The 22,717-nt window shown below is 39.5% G+C and overlaps 1 protein-coding gene across 8 annotated transcripts in view; it reads right to left on the bottom strand.

Moving 5' to 3' along the window:
- EXOC4 (exocyst complex component 4) overlaps positions 1–22,717 on the bottom strand; it is a 791,044-nt gene that overhangs the window by 628,889 nt on the left and 139,438 nt on the right. The gene's annotated exons all lie outside the window — the stretch shown is intronic.

The following is a 22,717-nucleotide window of genomic DNA, read 5'->3' as shown; positions in this document are numbered from 1 at the left end:
TGGAAGAGCACAGTTTGGAGGAAAGACTGATAAAATGGATTCTCCCATCCACAAGGGTGATTAGGAAAGAAAAGAATGCTAGTAAATAGAGAGCAAGTCTGCATTAACTTGTCTCCCTTTCAGATAATTAGTTGTGAATTTTTAAGGCATGTGATTCACAAGGGAGGGGACAAATTTATTGTCTTCCACAATCTAATAATCCTGGCAGCTACGAAAGTTATTTATCGATGGACAACTGTAATTTATCTTCCCTAGGTAAAATGCAGTTATTTAAATGTTTCTCTCCTTTTATGAATGCTGGCTTCAGCAGTAAACATGGAAATGACTTCACAAGAATAGAAACACTCATTAAACGTCAATAAACCCCCAGAGCCAAGCTATAGAACTGTCAGAAAATACTGTACCAAGTCAGCCATGGACCACCAAGCTCAATAAGAAATTGTGAATTCAAGATGATTGTGATGGTGAGATCTTGGCGAGGAATTTGAGACTAGTATTCCAGCCATTGCTCTGCCAGTTAAGTCTGTGGCCTTGAGGAAGTCACCTGACTTCTCTGAGCATCATTTTTCTCATTAAAACAGAGGTAATTGAAAAGATTCATTCATTTAGAAAAAATATACTGAGCACCTACGATTTTATAGCACTCATCTCAGAGGAGTAAAAGCATTGAGCAAATACCTGAACCTCAGGGACCTTCTATTCCGGTAAGAAGATGAATCCACTAGAATCTCTCCAGCTCTAAAATTCTATTACCTTTCAAAATTTCAGGTAATAACTCATTCCAGTAAACATGATGTCCAAAAGGGCAGGAAACAATGGATAGCTAAGCTTTTTTTTTTTTTTTTTTTTAACAGTATGTCTCTTAAATTTCAAATAACATATCCAATATAGTGAGAATATAAAATTGTGCAGTCAATTGGAAAACAGTTTGGCAGTCCTCAAAAAGTTAAACACAGAGTTGCCATGTGACCAAAAGTTCCATTCCTAGGTATACTGAAACTGTTCAGTTTTAGTCCAGTTCAGTCGCTCAGTCGTGTCCGACTCTTTGTGACCCCATGAATCGCAGCACACCAGGCCTCCCTGTCCATCACCAACTCCCGGAGTTCACTCAGAGTCATGTCCACTGAGTCGGTGATGCCATGCAGCCATCTCATCCTCTGTAGTCCCCTTCTCCTCCTGCCCCCAATCCTTCCCAGCATCAGTCTTTTCCAATGAGTCAACTCTTCACATGAGGTGGCCAAAGTACTGTAGTTTCAACTTTAGCATCATTCCTTCCAAAGAACACCCAGGGCTGATCTCCTTTAGAATGGACTGGCTGGATCTCCTTGCAGGCCAAGGGACTCTCAAGAAACTGTACATATATCTTAATGTAAAATCATGTATATAAATGTTCAGAGCAGCATTATTCATCACGGCTAAAAAGTGGAAACAACCCAGATGCCCGTCAACCGATGAACAGAAAAATCAAATGACCATATGATGGGATACTATCAAGCAACCAAAATGTATGATGTGTTCATACATGATACAGCATGGATGAACCTTGAAGTCAGTCACAAAAGATCACACTGCCCATTATATGAAATGTCCAAAATCCATGAATCCATAGAGACAGAGAGTAGACTGGTGATTGCCAAAAAGCTGAGGAGGAGGAATGGGAGGGACAATGAATTGCAGGTTACTGCCAGCTACCAAGTTCCCTTTGGGGAGGATGAACATGTTCTGAAATCAGGTGGCAATGACAGATGCACTATCTTATGAATATACAAAACATTACTGAACTGACACTTCAAAATGGTGAATTTTATGAGATGTGTGAATTACACCTCAATTTTTAATTGGGGAAAAAAAATTTTAATTATGAAAAAAATATTGGGCTCAATATCTAATAAAATCCCTTACCTTAGCGAAACTTAGAAAATGGCTAAATTGAAACAGAATGAAGAAGATTTGCTTTAGAGAATACTTACTGAAACATTTTAAATATTCAGACTGTGATTTCAAAGTAAATTTTATACTTGTTCATTATTTTAGGTCCAAAGGAAAACAGTGCCAGTGTAGATTAAAAGACATGGAAAGCCATGTTTCTAATAATTCTTATTCTAAGACTCTATCATTTCAGTACACTTGCACCAACTAAATCAATATGCTCTCTTTCTCCTTCACTGTTTTTCTTAATCTGTATTATTAATTACCTCAATCTCTATTCCGAAGTCATCTCTCAGTTCATATTTCCCTTGGTTCTACCATCCCCCTTAATGAGCTCTTGACTTGAAAAATGGAATATTTCCTGCCATATCAGTAAACAAGGATGCCACAGCCATCAGCTGTAGCCACTCGCTACAGTGAGCCCCCAAGGCAGCTCCGGATGTGAAAAACACAGGACTGGCCCCAGATAGCTGAGATGAGTATGAAAGGAGTGATTTCAGTGGGCCAAGACTCTTGCATCTCCCCGTACAAGAAAAGCACTCTACTCCTTAACTTGGGATATCTGGTTTAATTAACAATAATTTTTTGATGTTCAGACTACCTGACCTCTGTTACAAAACTTCTATATAACCTGACTTCTTCCCTTGCCTTCTTAGAGCAGTTTTCTCAGGGTCACTGGAGATGCTGTCTCCTGGGTTTGAAGTCCTAAAAATTTCCACCAAATAAACCATAACTCTCAACTTTCAGGCTGTGACTGTTTTTTTTAAGTCAACAGACTCATATCAAGTCAGAGTTCTCAGACACACACATCTGTGTAACGTTCATAAGGTAACCTTTGATTAGTGAAGAGGAAGAAATAAAACAAAAATTAAGATGTTCATTGTAAGCAATTTTACCAAAATTAACTTTAAGTCCTGGTATAACCCAATTCAGAACTAAACAAACACAACAAGCACCAAAAAAAATGGTTGTGGAATTATAAGAAAACACATGGACGTAGAACACAGCTGAAGGAAGTTACATTAAACAAGTTTTAAAGCCACAAGTACTAAATTAGTTTCCTGATTTATAAACTCTATAGCACCCAATTTCTGAATATTAAGTTTGTGCATTCTTAGCCAAACCTGTAGAAGCTTCAGGGATTTTTAGAAGAACTGTATGAGGGCCTCCATAACAAATATAAAACATTAGTAAAGAGCGATGAAGAACTGATGCTTTAGAACTGTGGCGTTAGAGAAGACTCTTGAGAGTCCCTTGGACTGCAAGGAGATCCAACCAGTCCATTCTAAGGGAGATCAGTCCTGGATGTTCATTGGAAGGACTGATGTTGAAGCTGAAACTCCAATACTTTGGCCACTTGGTATGAAGAGCTGACTCATTTGAAAAGACCCTGATACTGGGAAAGATTGAGGGCAGGAGGAGAAGGAGATGACAGAGGATGAGATGGGTGGATGGCATCAATGACTCAAGGGACATGGGTTTGAGAAGACTCCGGGAATTGGTGATGGACAGGGAGGCCTGGCGTGCTGCAGTTCATGGGGTCGCAAAGAGTCGGACACGACTGAGCGACTGAACTGAATCGAACATTTGTTCTGAATGGCTTCTTCCTGATCATTCCAAGGCTTGTGCTTCAGTTTGTGGCACAGGTTAAGCTGCTTGGAATAACAAATAGCATTTGATGGCAATGAAGAACAAAGTCAAAGGTCAAAGACATGTTAGTAATTCAAGTCCCAGAGGGAAGAACATACTGAAGCTCAGTTTGGGTGGCTCTGATCAGAAATTTATTCATGGCTGAGAAATTGGCATTCTACTATACAAAATATAGAAGGCATAGCTGCTCCTCAAATCAGACCAAGGGAATAAAATTGGAAATTTTTAAATCAGGACATTCTCTATGCTGAGGTTTAATAATCCTTAGACATACAAATCACTGTCAAGTATGATCCAGCAATTCTGAGCGCCGCATTTTCAACTTCCATTAGGCTGGAGCACTTTAACTGTGATCCTATCAGTCATAAGTTGAGAAGCTAAATACCCTATTTCTCAAACTCTGGAAAGGATCACAGACTGAAAGCAAATGATTTGCAAAGACAAGGTGGTTATGTCTCTCATCCTTTTTCTGTTAAGGGAATCGATTTTCTCCACAGAATCTAACCATTGATTTTGCCCTTTCTTTTAATCAGGATTATTAAAGGAAGTGCAAGTTCTCCACTTGGGAATCTCAATCTGAAAGGAGCGGCAGTGGTACTGTGGGTCCCCAAGCTGTGTAGACGTGTTCTGCCTTCATCCTTCCTTCACCCTCCAGAAACACAGTCACAAAATATTTGGGCTCCAGCCTTTCAAACGCTAATCTCCACCACGGCAATCAACGTAGAGGACTGGCCAAGAGAGTCCCCTGAGACAAGATCTTTTTTATTTTTTAAAAGATGTATTTTTCTTGGCAGGAGGGGCTGTGGTGGGTCTTTGTTACTGCAACTCTAGTTGCAGTGTGCGGGCTTCTCATTGCAGTGACTTCTCTCGTTGCTGAAAACAAGCTCCAGGGCACAGGCTCAGTGGCCGTGGTGCAGGGGCTTAGCTACTCCGCAGCCTGTGGGATCTTCCTAGACCAGGAATCAAACCAGCTTCCCCTTACATTGCAAGGCGGATTCTTACACTGGACCACCAAGGAAGGCCCCAAGGCAAATGTGAATTTCCAGAATTCAGTGGTTTAACCTTCCTATACCACCCCCATATTCTCCTGCACCCCAACCCACATGGAACCTAACCACTAGATGGAAAAATGAGGTTGGAGAGTTGCTGACACACACTAATCCCAGGTAGAAATGCTGTTTTCCTTTTTTATTAGATGTTAAAAATTCCTTCTCCAGTAAAAATTCAAGCAAAAGTCCATTTCTGTTCTACTCTCTGTTTTGTGAACAGCAGATGATGAACCACACTGTTTGGCATGCTGTAAGATAATAGTTTCCAAATTCTGTCAAAAAGGCAGTGTTGTTGAGAAAATGCATAGAGGTGAACAAAATGCCTGAGTGAGCATTTAGAGAACGAACAAAATAGTAAGCTAGCAGGGGTGAGAATCACCCTACCGAGGGAGGCAGTCCACAGATGTGCCGAGCCTGGAGAGTTGACTAGAAAAAGAAGTACTCTTCATCCCGACCAAAATGTTCCCTAGGTTATAACGCATCTGATACACAGTCCCAAGCTAATGACTCAGGAGAACTGATTATCTCGAAAGAAGAAAAGAACTCCTCACATCACCTCTGATGCACCTCAAGGAACACACATATACAGGGGCATGGAGGCACACAGCGGGACGCAAGAGGTTCTTTCAAGTGTGTGGAACACTAGGCAGAGTTTAGAGCCATCTTTTCAAAATGAACCCAACCACTCATTAGCGGGAAAGGCAGAGACCCACATCATGGAGCACACTGTTGATATAAACTGCTCAGTCCCCTCTGTTGCCTTAAAAGAAGAAATGTCTGAAGTTTACCTAGAAGCTGCCATCAAAAGATGTTCATGAAAAATATCAACAGAAAGTCAATATGGACTGAATGACAAGCATACAATAATTCAATAATAAGAATTTCTGTATTACGTAATGAAGCTAATAATGACGTCCGCTTGTTTTAGGCAGAAAAAGCCCACACACAATCAAGTTCTTCACCATGTATACACAAATACTGCCTTTAGAACTGCCCTTGGCAAGGCAATGATAGAAAATGAAAGTAATGGTTTCCACAATTTCTATCAAGTGTTTCTGAAAGAGAGGCACAGGGAACCAAGTATTGTTCATTTTCCACAGGAAAATTAGCAGAAAATTGAGCCATATAAATAAACTTAACATAAACATCCAAACAGATACTATTATTATCCCACATTTCATGAGCAACAGTTATTTGCATGTAATTAATTTGCTTACTTCTGGTGCCTCAGACAATGTAATATGCTTATCAGCTTGGTTTCTAAACAATAAGTGTTTAACTCTTCCTTTTATATTTATAAGAAAATATTTATCTTGCTCCTTCCCTGACAGATTCAGAACCATCTGCAGGCAAAACGTGCAGAACTGCTTTTGTGGCGGTTAAGACATAACTCCCAACTGGGGCACCATGTCACCAACTTTAAAGTAAATGTGGAATTAATCAAGGCTGAATTCAGTTAACACCTCTACTATCTGGGCGGGCACATTGGCCAGTGATATATTCTGTGTGAGAAGCATTACTGGAAACAGAAAAAACATATAAGGGTAAGGGATGGGGGAGTGCAATTAACACTAAATCCAACTAGTAAATCCCATTCCCCCATGAAAGGGCAACTCCCTACCAGTGTCCAATCCTCTGGAGTTTTCATGGCTGCTCAGCTCACGGCCTTCAAAGCCTTTCTCCCTAAAGACCCATAACTAGAATGCACTGGGGCACAGTCCCCTCCTGCACAGGGCACCATGAGAGTGTCTTGCCCGTTTCTGGAGCTCTGGCCTTGAGAAAACAGCATTCCTTCCTTCACTGGAATTGCTGCCACCACTGACTTAGTTTGCAGCTGTAAGAACTCCCATAAGCCTGTCTGTGCGTTGGCCAACCTAGTTACTAGAAGCTTCATTTCCTAAGATTTTTAGTAGTCATTTGCCCAGTCATGGGTTCAGGATGCTGAATGTCCCATCTATTGACCCCTCTCTCATTCTTCTCTTCTTTTCTTGTATTAAGGTTAGCTTCTCTCTGACAGATGAAAGAAATCAGTCAAAGTGATCACATTTTTTATGGAGTACTGACTGACTACATTTATAGTACTAAACCTTATATCAAATATACAATATTCTAAGAGCCAAAAATGATTTTACTTTTAAGTATTTCTGGCATATCTCTGTATGAGTAATACTCGTACTGTGCAGAGTTATGTGAATAACTAATAAATATCCATTCATTCAATAATTACTAAGTGTCTCTATGTCCAAGGGCAGTGCTTGGTACTGGGTACATTGGGAAAATAAGGTAACCACATAGTTCTCATTTTCAATGAACTTAATCTATCAGAGAAGAAACTTACAATATAAATAAATGTGTATACATGTACACACACGCATGAGTGCATACAGGCACATGTACACATACATACACAATTACAAAATGAGCAAAATGATGTAACAATAGGATAAAGAGTGATGTAATATTCAAAAAAAAACTACAGATGCTTATCTAAAACAAGAAAAGAAGACAGGATACAATATCTAAATCAGTATTAGTTTTACCTACAGAGGTTTCATTCCTCTGTATTATAAAGTCTCCAGAACAATTTTAGGATTAATCTCTATAATAATTCTTCCTTCAAAGAAAATTATTTAGCTCATCCTTGGGTTATTCCATTAATTCTATTATTTTCCCTAATGATATTTTCAAAATAAGGCTAATTAGTTCTTTTTCTAAAAAAAAAAAAACTAAGCATTTCCCACAATTTCATTAGTAAGATAAAGCTTCACATGTTTCTCCAAAATTCCTTACAAGTAGTTTTTTTCTGTTATTACAAAGAATGAGGTTCCTAGTTTTTTAATTGCTCCATAAGTCCCCAAGGGATATTTCACCAATGCCCACTTCAATCAGCTATAAGCTGAATGTCATTCTGAACTGGGTCATTTTGAAGAGCTGCATAAGCCAATAAAACATATAACCTATATAACCTCCATGTTAAGAAAATGTGGTTCTAAAATCAGCCCTATTCAGTTTAACTATAATTTCACTGGCTTTCATCTAATTTAAACACCCATTTTATAATGTAATGCAAGCTAAAGGGAAAACAGAACTCTTATATTTGTTAACCTTTTTATTATGCAACGCAAGCTACATAAGTACATTTTCCTTACATATTGCTAGCTACAGGGAACAGAGTTCTTCTACTTTTTTAGTATATAATACGAACCCACCAGGGCTTCCTTGGTAGCTCATAGGTTAAAGCATCTGCCTGCAATGCAGGAGACCTGGGTTTGATCCCTGGGTCAGGAAGAGCCCCTGGAGAAGGAAATGGCAACCCACTCCAGTATTCTTGTCTGGAGAATCCCATGGATGGAAGTCCACGGGGTCGCAAAGAGTCAGACACAACTGAGCGACTTCACTTTCTTTCACGAACCATATAAGCACTCTTTTATACATAATGCAAGCAATAGGGAATACAGAACCTCTAAGATCAACCCTAAATATGGAAATACTCAAATCACTCCAGGTAAGGCTGACTTAGTGATCTTAGGAGAGCTAATAACTTCACCGAGGAAGTTTTGTTTTTATTTTTAATTTCAGATCTGAGCTTCTGTTTTTGACTTGCTTTCAGTTCTGCCTACATCATTTTAATTCCTGCTACCTAGTTTAATAAAGAAATGCATACATGGCCTGACTTCCTGGCCTGTTTACAGATTTCAGAGGCACAGGCAAAAACAAGTCCAGAAGCATGAGTCAGGACCTTAAAATCAATCAGAGACAAAAAGGCTGGTTACTTGCAAAAAAAAAAAAAAAAAAAATCACCTGGTCATTTACATGTCCACCTTCAGCAGTAAATTAAAAATTACCTGAAGGCAAGGATCATAGTTCTTCATCTCACATCTCTAATGTACCCTGAAAAAAACACTCAATGACTGTTCAATAAAGGAAGGAATATAATTAGCCTTTAAAAACAAACTATGGAGACATGAGGGGAGGGGAAAAGCAATGAGTAGTTAAGGGATTTAAAAAAAAAATGTTTACCTGACTTACTGGGCCCTCATTTCAGTTCTCTAGTTGCAAGCAAGAGAAAACAACTCAAAACAGCCTAAACAAATAAAAGGAGGCATTTACCATACAATTTTAGAGGTGTATCACACAACTGAAAGGGCTTCCCAGGTGGTACTAGTGGTAAAGAACCTACCTGCCAATGCAGGAGACAAGGGTTCAATCCCTGGGTTGGGAAGATCCCCTGGAGGAGGAAATAGCAATGGTTTCACTCTCCTTGCTGGAAGATTCCATGGACAGAGAAGCCTGGTGGGTTACAGTCTGTGGAATTGCAAAGAGTTGGACACAACTGAGCACATGCACACGCACAACTCAGAAGCAAAAATGTAGCCAGAACCCGGTAAAGCAAGCAGGAAATCGGACACAGACCGGACCCCTAGAAGCAAGTCTTCGGACTCTCTATGAAGTTCCAATTTCCTTCTACCCTCTGTCACTCATTCCACACAGTGAAAGATAGCTACACTAAAGCTCACTAGGTTTCTAATCTCCTTACACTAGATCAGCAAGGCCAGACTGGTCTTCTTTTGGCCCCAAATTCAAACTTCAAGATGGAAAACTCCATATGGCCCTGTTTAGTTACACTGCTCTGATACATGGTGGTGGGACATGACCAAGGTACAATCATGGCTTTTAGGTACCTGCTTCTGTGGAAAGAGGGGAGCTCTGTGAATTGCCATTTATAGCAAAAGGAGTTCACAACAACATTAAGTAGTGCTTTAAGTTCACCAAGAACTTGAGCATTCTTTAATTCATTCAATTCTATGAGGCCTTCAAGGATAGACCCCCATCCAGGTCTTCCCCCTATCCTTTGTAGAAAAACTTTAGTCAAAGAAAAAGTAATCAGGGAAGTGAGAAAATGCAGAGAGGAAGGAAAATAGTCAAGCAAGACCAAATAATACTTAGGCATTAAACAAAGTCAAGGACCTTTAGTTCTTCCTCAAGGACTACAGATAATATTCTGAGCCATGTCCTCTTGAGCTGTTTTGCAGACACTGAAACTCTCACCAAGTGGAAGAAGTTAATTGTATGCTGCCCACAAGCTCGGAGCCCCCAGACCACTTGGAACCAAAAGGCAGATGATGCTGACTCCCAATTACCTCATCACTAGCCAATCAGAAGAAGGTCCACGAGCTGACCACACCCTGCTCCTTGAACACCATAAGACTCCGCACCTCAAATCCAGGGTGGGACACACAGTTTTGAAGGCATTAGCTTGTGGTGGCCCCATTTACGTGGCAAAGCAAAAAAAGTCATCCTTTTCTACTTTATGCAAAACTCCATCTCCATGTTTTTATTTGGCATCGGTGAACAGAGGCTGAGTTTCGGCAACATTCACACAATCATCTTTTAAGAGACAAGTGACAGACTCACATACAAGAGAACTGAGGCCAAGGATGATCCACTGACTTTCCATAGGTTGCTCAGCTATCAGGGCAGAGAAAAATCGCCAATCCAAAAACTACCCATCAACTCTCACAATCAAAACAGAATCAGAGAAAAGGACAACTTCTTTTCAAAAAGTCAAAGTTACGAACTCAGAGACTCGCTCAGAGAGAAGTGGCCAACAATATCACAAAAGTGAAAACACTATGCTACCTGGAGGTGGTGGGGTGGGGTAGTGTTAAGAGATACAGTAAGTTCTCTGATGTGACTAAGACTTTATACAACAAACTATCTTGCTGGTCATAAAAGTTGACCCAGCCAAGCCATGCCCAAAGAATCTTCTTCTCCCCACTAAATCAAACTCTTTTGATAGCTACCATCTAGAACTCTGCTTCTTAAAATGTAATCACCTGGGGGAGTACAGTTCAAATGTAGATACTGATTTCAGTTCAGTCGCTCAGTCGTGTCCGACTCTTTGCGACCCCATGAATTGCAGCACGTCAGGCCTCCCTGTCCATCACCAACTCCTGGAATTCACCCATGTACATGTCAAAGACAGACTTCAAGGTGGTCCCCACGATTCCCCTGTCCTGTTGCCCACACTTTTGTTTAATTCCCTCCCCTTGGGTGTAAGTGGGTCCTGTGACTTGCTTTTAGCTGAAGAATGTGATAAAGATGACAAGATGTTAAATCACATTCTTTAAGACTCTGTCTTCATGGGAAACTGACTCTCTACTAGTCAGTCAGTCTCCATTGTCAGCTGGCTCTGAAGAAGCAAACCACCTTGAATCCTAGAGCATCGAGGAGACTGAACTCAGCCAACAAAGACTGGAAGCACCATCTTTCCTATGGATCCTCCAAGGTGAACCCAGCCCTGGCCAACCCCTTGGCAGCAGCCTGGTGAGAGACTCTGAAAGAGGAGCCAGCTAAGCTGCCAGGACCACTGACCCATAGAAACCAATAGATAATTAACGTATGTGCTGCTTCACCTCTCTCAGATTGTGGCCATCTGTAAGGCAGCCACAGAAAACCAATACAGTAGCTCTGGACTGGGGCCTGAGACCAGAGATGCCCACTCTGGATAGCAGCAGGGCTCCTCTGACACCAATCTGTGTTGTCCTCCATTTGGGTTGACCTTTCAAGTTGTCTGGTCTGAGTCAGACTACAAAATTCTTTAAACAGCAACCATATACACCAATATTCCCAAGGCAGTACTCAGTGAACACTTCAGAACTGGCTACATTTGATGATGCACTATTACCTTCCTGGTATCAGTCATTCAGACTTTTTCTTTTTAAATCTGCTTCATATCAAAACACCTTAAACAGGTGGTAAAGTTCTTTACTGTTGGTTCTTAAAACTTTATAAAAAATTAATTGGGATATAACTGATATAACTCCAGGAGATGGTGAAGGACAGGGAAGCCTGGCATGCTGCAGTCCATGGAGTTACAAAGAGTAGGACATGACTCAGTGACTGAACAACTGATACATTATTATAAAATATACATATTATATTGGTTTCAGATTTAATATAATGACTCTCCTTCCATGTATACATACACACACACATACATACACACACACATACATACACACACACATATGATCACCACAGTAAGTCTAGTTAACATCCACCACCACAGTTAATTTTTGTGTCCATGAAGAGAACTTTTAAGACCTACTCTCTTAGCAACTTTAACATATATAATAGAGTATTATTAACTATATACCCCATGCTGTACATTATATCCCAAGATTTATTTATTTTATAACTGGAAGACTGTACCTATTTATAACTGGAAGATTGTAAGGTGTAAAAAACTTAATACTTTCAATGACAAATACCAACTTGAAGAACTGGAGGATTTCAAACACAAGTATCTAAGTAAGTAAGCCTTTAATCCGTTCTATGCCATGAACCCCCTTTCCTGTTGTTTCAGCATCTTTCCCCAATCCTACAGACCATACATCAGTTCATCTGCCCCCGTGCTGTTATTCCAGAATCAACAAAATTTTCACTAGATGATTCCTCCGATGTCCCTCAAATTAAAACCTCCCTGTTATTTTCTTGAAATTACTACTCTACCTTCTTTTATTTTGCTTCAACATCCTGCTACTTGAAATAGCTTTTCAGGAGTCTCTTTCATGTCTTCTGTTGCCCAGCACTCCCTAAATTCACTCATACCAAGAAAAGCACAGTAAACCGCTTTCCATATTGAATATCACTTCTGAACACAGTCAAAGATGACCTTCTCTCAACACTGAAAATAACATCCTGACAGTATTTCCCCATAAGTGTCCATTCTTGTTTCATTTTTAATTAAAATTCTAAAAGCTTATTATGTATGAGGGCTTTATCTAATCTTATATCCTACCTAAGAGTTTGCTATAAAATAGCTAGGCAATCAATTACAATGGTCTCCTAGCCCCAGAGTATATTCACCTTGTATCTAACAATAATCATAATAATCCTAACAGCAGTTACAGATAATGAGTATATATAGTGATTCAAAGTAGGATAAAGAAAAAGTAGAATCCCAGGAGTGATGGCTATAGCAGAGGTTCAGGACATGGACTATGCGTATTTAGAAAAGTTTCAACCAAAGATTCTGTTGTGGTTCCTTTAAGATTGTAGTCCCCATCCTTACCCCAAAAGAATCAATGTAGTGACGCAGTTTTTTCACTCCAATACTTTGCCAACCTCTGTATAATACACTGTAGATATTCTTCTTAGTAATTTCTAACACAGTGTTTTTCATCAATATTCGAACTTTTAAGTCAATAGTATCTTTGCAGCATGGCATGAAAGAGACAGAGTATTCAGTGTTCTCTAGAAACCAACGCACAAAGCAAGCAAGCAAAAAGAGCTAACTGGCAAACCTTCTGATCCATGCTACTTTCCCAGTCCTTTTGCACTGAGATCAAGCAAGAGAAACCACAATAATCAATACTAAATTTCCAGACATAATGTACCACATCAAAAAAAAAAAAAAAATTTGTTGACTTTGGGATCCTACAAGATCACAGCTTACAGCTTACATATACTTAACACTGAGCCAAGAAAGAAACCAACCTGTGAATTATGTGTGAATCAGTTGTCCCTTGTCCTGGACTTCCTAGAGCATCTGACGTTCTCTCTGAGATGAATAAAACTGATAAAACTACTAAAAGGAGATGAAATGCAGTAGTAAAGTGAGGAAATAGTTATTATCTCAGAATTCATAATAAAAATGGGAAATTTACGTTAGTAATAGTAATCTTCACTCAAAATCAAAAATTCACATATTGACTGATGCCAGCGAAAAGAAAATCAGGCAAAAACTGGAAATGTATTTAAAATGTTTGGGTATCCCATGTGAAATCCAGCAACAAATTTAAAACTCCTTGGTTTATATTGCAAAGAAGTTAATTCACTCTAAAATGAAATTTTAATTGAGAGTGAAAGCACATGGAGCCCTGATGAGATAGGCTGGTTGAGCAAGACTGCAAGTAATGAAGCCATAACTGGTAAGACTATATTGATAATGTTAAGAGTAAGGAGGCAGAAAAAAGCTTGCAACTATGGCTGGATGGTCCCCGGCTGTCTTAGATCTTTGGCTCTTTTCTGGCTACAATGGATGTCCAATCTACTGGATTGGCCTCACAGGCACTAAATTTTTTCTGCTCTTAACTACAAACTAGATCTTCTTACCTCACCAACCTTTTGATCATAAAACCTTTTTAACACCTTAAGTGTTAGAAAGGTTTTCAGCTGACATGCCATCAGATCTTCCATCTTCAAATCTCGCCCTCTCTCTGAATCCTTCCCCATGGTGGAAACGCCCATCTCTCAAAATAGAATATTCCGATATCAGATAGCTCCCATTATTGGTAAGTTTTTGCTTTTTCACTGAGCAGGAATCTTACTCCAACTCTTTAGCCTCAGTTTAGTCTTCTAATAAAATAGAATTAAAAGAATTACTTATTGATATGGGGCCTGTTCAAATATTTAAAATGAAATGCCTGTGTCTCCGCCAAATCTTTCCTTTGCAGCCCTGTGAATTCCCCTGATACTACGTATCGTGTATGCTTTTCCTCAACTCCAGCTTCCAAGGCATTAAAATCGCATATTCACAAAGACTATTAATATCTAAATTCAAGTGAACTCTCAATGTTACCATACAATGCCTTTAGCCATTGGCCTTTTATTTCTTCACTCACACAAAGATATTCCAAAGGCTCTTCACTCCCTTCAATATCCACATTGCTTCCTCCATCAGCGCAGGACCTGACTTCACCCCATGGAGGTCACCGACTACACAACCTGTCATCATTTCTCCTCTCCCTCCAACACTGCCTTCTGCTCCCTCCCTCCATCCCAAACTGATCTCTGCCAACCTTTCTGAGTCTTCTTGATTGGTTTTCCTTCATTTTCCCTCTAAAATGTCCAGGAGGGGAAGGCGCCATGAGGGAATACTGACATTTATGGACCACAAGTTAAGTGTTTTGTTTGCACTCTGCATACACATTCATCAATCGTTCCATCACTTTGATGGTTTTCCCAGTAAGTGTCTCCATGTCAAAAAAGTTGTTCTTTTTAAGTTAAGGTATATCATTCATGCATCTAACACATGCAAAATACTGTGGTTGGCAGAGGTACAAAGACGGATAACCCATCATTCCCTCACCCAAAGGATCCTGAGCTAGAAAGAGCCACATAGGCAAATAATATCATGTTTTTAACGAGGGAGGAAGGAGAGAAGATGTGAATCAAGTAGCATTCAGTCCTGAATTTCTAAATCAGAACAGCACCGCTGCCGTGGCACTTAGAGATTCTCAGCTGTTCCCACAAATGATGGCAAGTACTGCACAAGCCTGATGCACAGGCTAAAGCTGTTTGATCCATCTTTCCTTTTATGCTCTTGCCTTGCTGCACTCCTTCAATTCACTGACAACCTTCTTACTGTGTCTTAATCAAGCTCACATACCATATACTGTTTCCCCACTACACTTTAAATTTGAACTTTCACTTCTAAAATAAAAAAACTCCATCCTTGGAGAATATTAATGAACCGATTACCAAATAAAAGGTCTCGCTGTTTTTATTTAACAAGACCACATTCTCTTCCGTTCGGCAACATGTGACATTGCCGACAACCCCTACATGGTTTCTGTACTAATACATCACTGGACAACTTAAACCTTTCGGATCAGTCTTGATCTCTGTTTCTCCTATCTCACCAAAACACACCAAAGCATTCCTGGGATTTCCATTTTCTTATTCTCCCTCAGAAAAATTGTCTACTTTCACATCAACTATCATTTTGCTACGGTTGCCTTTACATATAAATATAGAGAGATATAGGGTTTTATATACATATACACAAAAATAAATATAAATTTAACAGACCACTATGTATCTACCACCATGATTTAACAAATGCTAATATTTACTTATGTCATGTCTTTCTTTCATTATTTAAGATGTAAAATGATACAAATATAGCTATAGTTCCATTCTCCCATCTCTTCCTATTTTTACACTTTGACTATACATATAAGCATTGAGAAACAATACATAGTAATATTGTCTATGCTTTATAGATGTACATATAATCAATAAACACATGTAAAAAATGACCAACATCATTAGTTATCAAGAAAGTACGTCAAAACCACAATGAGACGCTGCTTCACTGGAATGTGTGTAATAAAGACAGAGTAACAAGTGTCAACACGTATAAGCAGAAAGTGCTGCCGGCATATGCTGCTGGGGAGAATGCAAAAGGACGTAGCCTTTTGGGAAACGGTTTGGAGGTTCCAACGGAGTTTAGTCACTATGTAGTCTGGCAATTCCACTCCTAGGTATATACCTCAAGAGAAATGAAAACACATGTCCGTACAAAAATTTGTACACAATGTTAATAGCAACATTCTAAATAGTCACAGAGTGGAAATAACCCACACACCCATCAATTCATGAATGGATAAATAAAAGGTGGCATATCCATACAATGGGATAGTATTTGGCAATAAAAAGAAATGAAGGACTGATAACGCACTACATCATGAATGAACCTTGAAAACATGATCTACGTGAAACAGGCAAGTCACAAAGAAACACACATCATGTGATTTCATTTACCTGAAATATCCAGAATACACAAATCTATAAGAACAGAAAGCAGATTATTAACAGTTGCCCAGGACTAGAGAAGATGGGAGACTTGGGGTGGGGCTGGCAGTGAAGGGTTTAGGAGTGAAGAAAATGTTTTAAAATTGACTGCAATGATAGATGCACAACTCTGAGTATACTAAAAGCCACTGGATACTGTAGCTTAGTAGAGGTGAACTGCATGATATCTGGACTGGATCTTAATGAGGCTGGTTTATCTTTATACATATAAACATGGCATATACGTATTAGGTTATAATTATATTACATATATCCATTTATGAATTAACTTACACATATAATCTCTTACAGATTGTTCACTTAGTACTATGTTTATTTAGAATAACTAGTTTACCTTAACTGTTCCAGTGCATGGGGAGATAAATTACACTACATTCACTAACTCTTCTATTTTTTTTTTCTATTTGAAGTAATACTACAAAGAACATCCTTGTATATGTCTCCTGGTTTTACAAGTGTGACAACTTTCTGAACCCTAAAAGAATTTACAACGGTTGAGTTGTGAAATTTGCAGGAGTTTGAGCATTCTTTGGCATTGCCTTTCTTTGGGACTGGAATGAAAACTGACCTTTTCCAGTCCTGTGGTCACTGCTGAGTTTTCCAAACTTGCTGGCATATTGAGTGCAGCACTTTCACAGCATCATCTTTAAGGATCTGAAATAGCTCAACTGGAATTTCATCACCTCCACTAGCTTCATTCAATGGTGATGCTTCCTAAAGCCCACTTGACTTCACATTCCAGGATGTCTGGCTTTAGGTGAGTGATCACACCATAGTGATTATCTGGGTCATGAAGATCCTTTTTGTACAGTTCTTCTGTGTATTCTTGCCACCTCTTCTCAATATCTTCTGCTTCTGTTAGGTCCATACCATTTCTGTCCTTTATTGTGCCTATCTTTGCATGAAATGTTCCCTTGGTATCTCTAATTTTCTTGAAGAGATCTCTAGTCTTTCCCAGTCTATTTTTTTCCTCTATTTCTTTGCTTTGATCACTGAGGAAGGCTTTCTTATCTCTCCTTTCTATTCTTTGGAACTCTACATTCAAATGGGTATGTACTTAGTCACTCAGTCGCGTCTGACTCTTTGTGACCCCATGAACAGTAGCCCACCAGGCTCCTCTGTTCATGGGATTCTCCAGGCAAGAATACTGGAGTGGGTTGCTATTTCCTTCCCCCTAAATGGGGATATCTTTCCTTTTCTCCTTTGCCTTTTGCTTCATTTCCTTTCACAGCTATTTGTAAGGCCTCCTCAGACAACCATTTTGCCTTTTTGCATTTCTTTTTCTTGGGGACGGTTTTGCTCACTGCCTCCTGTACAATGTCACAAACCTCTGTCCATAGTTCTTCAGACACTCTATCAGATCAGTCTCCCACAATGGAAATAGTAAGAGACTTTATTTTGGGGGGCTCCAAAATCACTGCAGACAGTGACTGCAGCCATGACATTAAAAGATGCTTGCTCAAAAAAAAGAAAGGCGCTTGCTTCTTGGAAGAAAAGCTATGACCAACCTAGACAGCATATTAAAAAGCAGAGACATTACTTTGCCAACAAAGGTCCATCTAGTCAAAGCTATGGTTTTTCCAGTAGTCATGTATGGATGTGAGAGTTGGACCATAAAGAAGGTTGAGCACCAAAGAATTGATGCTTTTGAACTGTGGTGTTGGAGAAGACTCTTGAGAGTCCCTTGGACTGCAAGGAGATCCAACCAGTCCATCCTAAAGGAAATCATTGGAAGGACTGATGCTGAAGCTGAAACTCCAATACTTTGGCCACCTGATATGAAGAACTGACTCATTGGAGAAGACCCTGACGCTGGGAAAGATTGAAGGCAGGAAGACAAGGGGACAACAGAGGATGAGATAGTTGGATGGCATCACCGATTTGATGAACATAAGTTTGAGTAAGCTCCAGGAGTTGGTGATGGACAAGGAAGCCTGGCGTGCTACAGTCCATGGGGTTGCAAAAAGTCAGACATGACTGAGCAACTGAACTGAACTGAGTTGTGAAATATGCACATTTTCAACTGTACCAGGTATTTTCAGATTGATCACTAAAAATAAAACAGCAATTTATTCCCATCAGTCATGTACAAGAGCTCCTGTTTTCTTCTCATCCTTGCCAGCACTTGGTGTTAGCAAACTTATTAGGTTTTGCCAATCAATAGGTGTAAAATGGAATCTCACCAGGGTCTTACTTTTCATTTCCCTGATTATTAGCAATGTTGAGCATCTTAGATAAATTGACCATTCAGCCTTCTTCCTCTATAAAGCGCTTAGTCATATCCTTTGGCCATTTTCTACTGAGTAGTTTGTCTTTTCCTTATTGATTTGAGGACTTTTTTCTGAACTCTGAATGCTTAACTGTGATCACAAAGAAGAGTTGCAAACATAATACTCCTAGTCTATCATCTGCCTTTTCATCTTGTTTTAATGCTTTTTATTAGAATGAAGATTTTTATGTTAATTTATTCCAAAACGTCAGTCTTTTCTCTTAGGGCTTGTGATTTCTATATCTTGTTCTTCCCAATCACAATGTCATGAAAATATGCATTGTGTGTTACCCCTAACAAAGTTTTAGAGTTTGGCTTTTCACATTTAGACCCATAACTCATTTTTCTATACAGTAGGAGGTGGACATTTAATTTTAATTTTGTCCAAATCAATAGCCAACAGCTCTAGGTTCATTTATTATCAAATCCATTCTTACCTCCACTAATCATTAACTGATAAATTACTTTCAAATCTCTATTGTCATTTTATAATCATCAATATAATAACTGATTCAGGCAAAAATCAACAACAATTTGGTAATAGACTAGTAAGAGGTTAAGCAAATAGTCTGTAAGTACCACTCTATAGATAGCTTACTAATTATGAAGGAGATGTGTCTCAAAACAGACAACCGGAAGAAATACTTAAGAGATCAAACTCAGCATCACATAACACAATAAATATACTTCCTGCAATAACATAATGGAAAATATACATGTCCTCTACAGTATTCTTGCCAAAATTTGCCAAACTGAATCTAATCAGGAAGAATTATTTAGACAAATCCAGATGTGGAATATTCTTACAAAACAAGTAGACTGGACTTCTTCAAAAATATCTTGTAAAAACAAGAAAGGTGAAAGGACTATTCTAGACTAAAGGAAGTTAAATAAGCAGGACAAACCAAACTGTAATAAACAACCCTTGTGTGGATCCCAAATTATTCCTAAAAGCAAAAAGTAAAAAATATTGTAGGATAATTGGTGAAATTTGAATATGGACTGCATATTAAATAACATGACTGCATCACTATTAAGTTGCATGTGAAAATGATACTAAAGCTATGTAAATAAGTGCTCTTACTGTAAGAAGATATAGGCTAAAATATTTAGGAGTAAAGGGTCCTAATCGGAGAAGGCAATGGCACCCCACTCCAGTACTCTTGCCTGGAAAATCCCATGGATGGAGGAGCCTGGTAGGCTGCAGTCCATAGGGTTGCTACGAGTTGGATACTTTTCACTTTCATGCATTGGAGAAGGAAATGGTAACCCACTCCAGTGTTCTTGCCTGGAGAATCCCAGGGACGGGGGAGCCTGGTGGGCTGCCGTCTCTGGGGTCGCACAGGGTCGGACACGACTGAAGCGACTTAGCAGCAGCAGCAGCAGCAAAGGGTCCTAGTATGTGCTATGTCATGTGTGTTATAAATACATAAGTATTTCTATCATTTTGTACAGATATGTATATACATACAACATAATATGTATACATTCACAGAGGGACAGAAATTAAATATTGGGAAATGTTAAGAAGTGGCAAATCTAGGTGAAGGATATATTAGTTTTTATTATATGACTCTTTCAGGATTTTTCAATGTTTGAAACTGCAACCCTCCCCAAAAAGAGCTGGGAGTGAAAGTTATATTGCTTTTCTCAACTATGTCTTAAATTACTACTGCCTCTGGACATTTCTCAGATGGTAAAGCGTCTGCCTATAATGCGGGGGACCCAGGTTCAATCCCTGAGTCAGGGAAGATCTCCTGGAGAAGGCAATGGCACCCCACTCCAGTACTCTTGCCTGGACAATCCCAAGGACGGAGGAGCTGGTAGGCTACAGTTCATGGGGTTGCACAGAGTCGGACACAACTGAGCGACTTCACTTTCACTTTCTGGACATTTTATCTTAGATGCTGACTGTTATTTAATATTAAAATAAACATACTTATCTTAGGATAAACATATTATTCTAAGATAAAAAAATATTAGCCTTTCTCACTTTCCAATTTCTTTTAGCATCTACTTTATTATTTAGACTCAAAATACTGTAGTCAACTTGTAGGATATTATTAGGTTGGTAATTAATAAATACTAATAATAATGACTTATTGAAGCCAATTTTACTCATTTTCTTACAATTATAGCTTAAAAATTCTCTCTCCCAAACTGACCAAAAAGTAAAGAATGTGTAAGTCTGTGAGGGGCTAAGATTATAAATCTGAGAGAACAAGCTAAATCAAAGGAGAACTTTTTTACAAAGCTAATCCAAAGACATTTCCTCATCAGAGAATGAAAGCAGACTTGTTCTAATTTCAGACCTCTCAGGACAAGAAAGCCATCGGCTGGCAAGACATCTTGAAGTCACAAGGTATAGCTGATAAGGTTTCAGGGCTTCTATTAACCCAAGATTCTGAGTTGCAAGTCACTGACCTGCAAAGCAGACCTGGGAATTGCCAAAGCAGGTGCTGCTGCAACACAGAGCACATGCACCCCAGCACCGTGTGGAACCCCAGATTCTGGGAACCTGTCAGGGCTACAGCCAAGCTGTCTCAACCTCATGAGAATCTGACCACAGTTGGTACCACCCAGAATCTTTCATCAACCTACTTTCAGTGAACATTTACTGAGTGCCTCTGACATGCCACAGGAAATGGCAACCCACTCCAGTATTACTGCCTGGAAAATCCCATGGACAGAGGAGTGTGGTGGGCTACAATTCATAGGGTCACAAAGAGCAGGACACAACTGAGCAAGTGCGTGATGTATCATAAATACTATTCGCATTGATGAGAGGTAAACATAAGCAAAACGTGGGCTCTGGATTCAGTTCTGTTGCTGTCATGTCCGACTCTCTGCGACTCCATGGACTGCAGCATGCCAGGCCTCCCTGTGCATCACCAACTCCTGGAGCCTACCCAAACTCATGTCCATTGAGTTGGTGATGCCATCCAACCATCTCATCCTCTGTCGTCCTCCTGCCTTCACTCTTTCCCAGCATCAAGGTCTTTTCCAAGGAGTCAGTTCTTCGCATCAGGTGGCCAAAGTATTGGAGTCTCAACTTCAGCATTACTCCTTCCAACGAATATTCAGGACTGATTTCCTTTAGGATGGACTGGTTGGATCTCCTTGCAGTCCAAGGAACTCTGGAGAGTCTTCTTCAACACCAGAGTTCAAAAGCATCAATTCAGTTTTCTTTGCCAGTCCAACTCTCACAACCACACATTACTACTGGAAAAACCACAGCTTTGACTAGATGGACCTTTGTTGGCAAAGTAATGTCTCTGCTTTTTAATATGCTGTCTAGGTTGGTCATAGCTTTTCTTCCAAGGAGCAAGTGTTTTTTAATTTCATGACTGCAATCACCATCTGCAGTGATTTTGGAGACCAAGAAAATAAAGTCTGTCACTGTTTCCATTGTTTCCCCATTTATTTGCCATGAAGTGATGGAACTGGGTCCAAGAAGGTCATAACAAAGATGGTTAAGAAAACACAAAATTACCACACAGAGTACTGAGGCTAAGAAACAGAAATGTATACAGTACACAGACTAGGAAGTCGATTTTTCAAGGAGTAGGTTATCCAGGCAGAAACTCTGAAAGTTTACCAGATTTACCCTAGGATAAATCCAGATGGACCAGAGCATCACCAGGGCACATCAGCAAGAGTGAAAAGCACATACACGAGCAAAGAAGCATGAAGAACATAATATGCTCTGGACCGTTGCGTACACTGTGGGAAGATAAAGGGCAGAAGGTGAGAGGGAAGCACCGCAACAGAGGAGAAGCTCTTGACTACCCCACAATTCTTTGAATTCACGAAAGGCAAAGCTGAAAGATTTCTAGCCAAAAGAAAACTATGTGTTCAGGAGAAGGGGTGTGGAAGGGGTGTGTGTCTGTGTACATGACACGCAGTGATGTGATGGTGATTAACAAATCTATTCACAGGAAGTACCACTTACTAGGCATCAAAATATGGGCCTGACATTAACTCATTTAATTCTCTCAATAGCTTTATGATATCTATATTAATTCCTTCACTTTACAGAGCATAAATCTAAGGCTTAAAGAGACTAAGGAATTTCTCAAGGCCACACAGCTGGTAAGTGGCAAAACTCCATTTCTCTTCCCCTGTTTCATTAGTACATATTAACTCTTGCTTTATTCAATCTCAAAATTATTACTCCAGACTCTCGCCTGTGTGATCCATATGGACGTCAGATCAA

Source organism: Bubalus bubalis, chromosome 8, assembly GCF_019923935.1.
Source record: "Bubalus bubalis isolate 160015118507 breed Murrah chromosome 8, NDDB_SH_1, whole genome shotgun sequence".
NCBI lineage: Eukaryota > Metazoa > Chordata > Mammalia > Artiodactyla > Bovidae > Bubalus > Bubalus bubalis.
Note: the sequence above shows the minus strand (reverse complement) of the source record. Positions and strands in the feature narration are given on the sequence as shown.